Below are 6,759 nucleotides of genomic sequence, written 5' to 3'. Positions count from 1 at the left end.
CTCCATTTTGATTTTCATTTCTAACTCCCCTTATCTCTTCCACTTTCCCAATTCGCTTCACTTAACTCTGCTAACCTTATATTTTGCTCTCCACTTGCAAATGACACCTTTCCTATTTCATTTCACTTAACTCAATCTCTCATTCAATCTTGTCCATTTATTCAAATCAATCTTGTCCATCCATTTGATCTTCAAATGCTATAAATTAAGGTCTCATTTTTTGTTCTTGAACCATGCTTTTTGAATATCCTCTCGATCACTCTGTCGAATCACTTTGCTTTTGTCATATGTGCCCTCAACCTATTGAGAGCTACACAACATTAGAGGACAAAGAAGAAACGATAGAGTGACATCAAAGGAATGCAACTTAATGATATCATTTTGAATTTTGGTTTGTTTGCATTTCATTCTGATAACATTATTGGTTTGATTAGGATTAGTTTGCATGCTATTTATCTTTTTGTGGTTCACTTTTGAATATCATGCTTTGTTCTCATCAATTTCCTAGTCAACATTTTGGTGAACATGACATGAATCATGTCAAGATCTGATGAATTTGTGAGCTTTTTTGTGCATGTAGGTGTAAAACCATGGATTTCTACCCATTATGCATCTAAGAGGCAGATTTGCAAAGTTGACCTTCAAATCTACGCAATTGACACTCAAAACTGTTGAACACCTAGCATGATTGAGAGGGGGAGTGAATAAGTCTGGAAATTCAAAAGCAATTATTAATCAACTTATTTAACAACAACACTTTAATCATCAACACATGAAGCATAAACACATGAACACCAGATTTACGTGGAAAACCCAAACAAGGAAAAACTATGGTGAGAATCTAACTCACAATATGAATAACAATGATTATAATATTTTAGGCTTGAAACCAAGGAGTACCAACACTTGAAGGACTTGCAAAACTAAGGTGCACTACCTTAGGCACGATACAAGAGGACTTGTACAACTGAAGAACACTTCTTCAGGACAAGATGCAAATTGTTGCTGAATGACTCACTATCAATCAACAATGAATGAAATAGGTGAACTCAATTTGAGAAGGATTCTCTTGATCATGAAATTATCCTTGAACAACAATCAAGCGACCCATACTATGGAAAATATGTCTGATAATCTTCATTGTCACAACACACTATCTTGCAAAATATATCAGCTTCAAAGCTCTTCTCAAATTTACTTTCTCATCACCACAAACTCAAATTTGCTTGCAAATAATTTGCATACACTTCTCACACAATTAATTTCTCATCAAGATTTAATTCATCCATCCACACATCTTAAATATGAGATACAAAATTGAAAAACTTAATTGAGGGTTAGTCAAAATAGAATAAGCAATATTACACAAAATAAGCCACCCAGACCTAAAATACTTAGATTGGTCCACTCCAGGAGAAAGAGGGAACAATTTTTTTTATAACACATAATTTCATAATATATTGAATGGTTTGCACATGCCAACACATTCTTCAAAGATGTTACATTGCATAACATATAGACATAAGCAACCAGTGGGCCACATAACCACTTCTAATGCCAAATACTCAATGTGAATCTCCACATGCCAAGGTGAGACCCAAATAAACATCTCAATGCATCTTCCAACACATATTCAGACCAAAAGAACATGATCCACTAAACCGTAATGTAATTAAAAATATATTCGGAGGGCATCAAAAGTATTCTGGACCACCTTGAATATAAGATGACATAACCAACACCAAAAGAGTATCCGAACCAACATCCATCTAGATAACCAAGGTTTGACAAAGCATATTCAGACCAACATCCATCTAGATAACCAGGTTTGACATCAATGACAACCATACAAGCTCATGCTAACAACAATCTCCAACAATCTCCCCCTTTGTCATTGATGGCAACAACAATAAACAACACCAATTAAAAACTAATAATCTTAGAACAACTCTCTCTAATACTCTCTCCCCCTTTGACAACAATGACACAGGGCACTGAAAGAAAAAGATACATATTGACTAACTCACATTGCTGCCCCCCCAAAGAGAAATATCAACATCAATCCAGGAGACAAGGATAAGTGCTAAGTCTCCCCTTGGAAAGATGCACCACTAAAAATGCATTTAGTTAGAAAATAGATGGGCAATAACCCCTAACTTTTTCCTGAGATACTCAAAATTCTATTATTCATCAATGCCTTAGTAAGAATGTTTTCTATATGCTCTGATGTAGAAATATATTCTAGTTTGACTTTTTTTTTGCAACCTTCTCCCTCAAGAAATTATAACATATTGAATTATGTTTAGTTCTTAAATGCATAACTATATTCTCTGGAATATTTATGGCATTGGTATTATCACACATGATAGGAATAGATTCATCATATACTACTTTGATATCCTTAAGAGTCTACTTCATCCACAAAACTTGAGTACAAAAAGATGTTGCACAAACATATTCATTTATAAATCTGATAATGATACAAATTCTTATTTCTTACTCATCCATGAAACCAATCTATCTCCCAAAAAGATTGGTCCACCATTGGTACTTTTCTTGTCATCAACACTTCTAGCCCAATCAACATCTGTATATGCCTTCAACATGAAATCACCATCTTTCTTGTACCATAAGCCAAAATATTGAGTTCCTTTCAAATATTTGAATATCCTCTTCATAGCTTGACCATGAGTTTTCTTTAGACTAGCTTGAAATATTGCAACCAAACATATAGCTTGCATAATATCTAGTCTAGAAGTGGTAAGATATAACAATCCCCCAATCATAGATCTGTACTTCTTCTGATAAATATCTAGAGATGCATCATCTTTGCCTAACTTGCATCTAACAACTAAAGGGGTATTAACAGGTTTACAATTCTCCATATCAAACTTCTTTAACACCTCTTTAACATACTTATCTTGAGAGATAAAGATTCCATCACCCAGCTGAGTAACTTGAAGTAAGAAAAAATGACATTTATCCAAACATAGACATCTCAAATTATTTTTGCATCTCTTTTACAAATTCTTTACACAAGCTATCTCTTCCTCCAAAGATAATATTATCAACATAAACAGTAACAATCAACAACTTAATGCCTTCAACCTTGAAATAAATATTGCTTTACAATTCCTTTCCTGAAGTTTTGTTGTAACAAATATCTATTTAGTCTTGCATACCACACTTTAGGCACTTGTTTGATTCCATACAATGCCTTCTTCAATTTGCAAACCATGCCTGAATCATCTAACAATCATTTGATATACTCTAAAGTTCTTGTAGGCAAAAAATGCAAGAACCATTCTAATAGCTTCCATCCTAGCAACTAGGGAAAAAGTTTCTTCAAAATCAATACCTTCTACCTGAGAGTAGCCTTTACAAACCAATATTGCCTTGTTTATTGTGACTTGTCCTTGTTTATTTAGTTTGTTGTGAAATACCCATTTCATTCCTATCACATTTTTTTCCACCGGTCTAGGTACTAGCTCCCAAGTTTGATTCTTTAGCATCTGAGCCATTCTTCTTCCATTGCTTTTATCCAAATTTCTTTTTTTCTTGCTTCTTCATATATTTTAAGGTTCAATGAGTGAAATAAAACAATAATTAGTTTTCTCATTTACTTCTATATCACTTCTTCTTGTGTGAACTCCTTTATTCTTATCTTTGATTATTTGATCTTTTGAATGATTTCTTTGCACATATTTAGGGGTTTTGATTGTTTTCTCTGGTTCTTCTTTTCCCTCTTCCTCTACTTCATTTGGTTTCTCTTTATTGCTTCCTTTTGGAGTTGTCTTTTCTTCTACAATAGTAGGAGTGATCCCAAATTTTGTCTTTTGAACAGGTTCAGGGGTAGCGTGATCCCATGCCTCACATATTTTCACATTTGTATTCTCCACTATCTTGTTTAATATTTTATTGTAACACAAGTAGGCCTTGATGTTCATAGCATATCTCGAGAATATTCCTTCATCAACTTTGGTATCAAACTTTTTAAGGTCATTCTTATCTCTTATGATATAACACTTACTCCCAAAGATTCTAAAATACATCACAGTAGGTGGTCCTCCATACCACAACTCATAAGGTGTCATTGTATGATTTATCCTTATTTGAACCTTGTTAAGAATGTAAACAATATTTTATATAAATTCATTCCCATAAACATTAGCCAAGTTAGCATATTTCATCATAGTTCTAGTAATCTCAATAATAATTATATTATTCCTTTCTACCACACCATTTTGGAAGGAGTTCTTAGAGCATAAACGTGTCTCCTAACACCATACATCTCACAAAAATTGTCAAATTCATTTGAATTATATTATCCACCTTTATCAGATCTCAAACACTATATCTTATTCTCATCTTGATTCTCTACCATTGACCTGAAAAATTTAAATCTTCAAAAGCTTTAGACTTTTTTCTTAAAAATGTAACCCATGTCAACCCATGTCATTCTAGAATAATCATCAATGAGTAACATAAAGTAACTTTCACCATTAAGTCTGTTTGTCCTTGTAGGACCACACAAGTCTGTATAAATTATCTCCAATGGACATGTCGTAGAATACTCCTTGTTCTTTAAACTTCTCCTTGTTTGCTTTCCTAACTGACATTCCTTACACACAACATCAATAGGCTTGACAATCCTTGTGTAGTGTCACTACTAGACTTGCATTTTGATTTGCGCTCATATAGACTTATTTAGACTTATGGTGGTGTTATTTGGATGGTTATTTATAACTCTTCTGCTATATTAGATGGTATTATTGAAAATAGGACTTTATGTGGATTCATGTTATATGTTGTGACTCCTTATGTTTGGAAACCTTTATGATTGATGATGCGAGGCTTAGTATATGACATATGATATTTGATGATTCATATGGATGTTGATACATAGTATCACCTTGATGGATGGATTTATATGATTCATGGATTTACATATGATCATTGTTTACATGGATTATGTGGCTTATGATGATACAAACCCTATTTCATGATGATGATTCTATGCAGTGTTTTGATATTGTATTGTGTGTCTATCTTCATGAGTAGAGACGATGCCATATCACTCATTGCGAGCAGGATATGTTGTCCCGATTCTCTATCACTTTTTTGTTTATATATATGCATTGGTTTTTTATGCAGGTTTGCAGGTATCGGACATCGACTCCGCTTGCACAGGTCTGAGCATGTCTTTATCCCAATGGCAAGTTTTTGAAGATGACATAGTTTCCCTCACACACTCTGGGTCTAGGATGTGCACCTTGTCGATTGCGCCACAATGCAAGAGTCTTGTTTTATGTTTGTCCCCTTGGCGTAAGTGGGTTTGAGCCTATGTTTATGTGAATATTGTGTAATTGTTCAATTATTGGATTATAGATATTTTTTTGATTATTTTGGGCCATGATTCCATTGTGAGATTTTATTTAACCAATTCAGGCTTATTTAAATTGGTTTATTGAATTAATAATTGATTTGATAATTGTGTATATTTAATCATCAATGATCTATTTATTGGTGGTTTATTTATTTAATTTGATTATTGATGTTATTGAATTATTTTAAGAGATTTATATATTTAATTGCCATTTGATGATTTGCCCATTATTGATTTATTATTTATTTGTGTTGTTTTAATTTGAACATTTATTTATTTATTTACTTGAGGATTTATCAATTATTTGATATTATTTATTTACATTGATTTATTGTTTTTTTTTTTTTTTTAATAAAAGTGGAGAACCACTAAATTTTATTAATATTTATAATGTCTACAACCTGGTTCAAAGAGCACCGGTAGGAAAGAACCAGGCAAAGAAAACCTCTGGTCTTGCTCATAAATAGTATAGCCAGATAAGAACAAGGAAATAGCCAGCCAACCCTAGAAGGATTCCCGAAAAACCATATTGGTCGATAAAAAACCCATCCCCCCAGAGTATATGATTACAAAAACTCTCTGAATGAGAGAATAGAACATCAAGAATGCAGAAACCAAGAGCTGGTACTTTCCAACACAGGAGAGAAAGGGTGGATAATGTCATCATTCTACACTGTTGGAGCCACAATCTGAAGAGGCAAAACTGAAGTTGGAGAAGACATAACCACATTCAATGAATCTAGGAGAAAGTGAATACCTGAAAACACATTGACAACCGCTGCCAAAATATCTGGTGAAACATGATCTAAAATTGTTTTGCTTTATTTTATTAATTATTATTCTCAATTTTTTTGATTTAATGACTTTATTAATTTATTTATTGATATTTTTTGATTTGATTCTATATTTTAATTGGGGTTCCTATTTATAAGGCTTTATCCTCTTAATTTATTAATTGATTATATTGAGTGATGAAGCATTATTTAATGTGTTTTTACAAGTTCATATTGTCGGTAAATTGTATTTGAATAAATTTACCTACCCTTGCATATGATTGGTTGAATTTTAATCGGTAGGTAAATTATATTGAGGAAATAATATATGCCTCGAAACTATACAAGCTAGGTAAATAATATGGTTTTTGGAATATTTTCATTGGTCGGCTTGCAATATAGTTTTTGAGTTTAATTTTTGTATTTTTCCGGCTTCCTGTGCATTCATGGGGGTCAAGAAAATTCGGAAACTTGAAGATTTTGATTTTGGGAGATCTTGCATTGGCTTTGGATTCAATTTTGTTGAAGGTTTTTGCTAGATTTGAATTGTGCTCTCAGATTTCACCTTGTTTCATCTTTTTCTAGGTTAGTTCCATTTGC

Source organism: Cryptomeria japonica, chromosome 4 (assembly GCF_030272615.1).
Source record: "Cryptomeria japonica chromosome 4, Sugi_1.0, whole genome shotgun sequence".
Taxonomy (NCBI): domain Eukaryota; kingdom Viridiplantae; phylum Streptophyta; class Pinopsida; order Cupressales; family Cupressaceae; genus Cryptomeria; species Cryptomeria japonica.
This window is presented reverse-complemented; position numbering follows the sequence as displayed.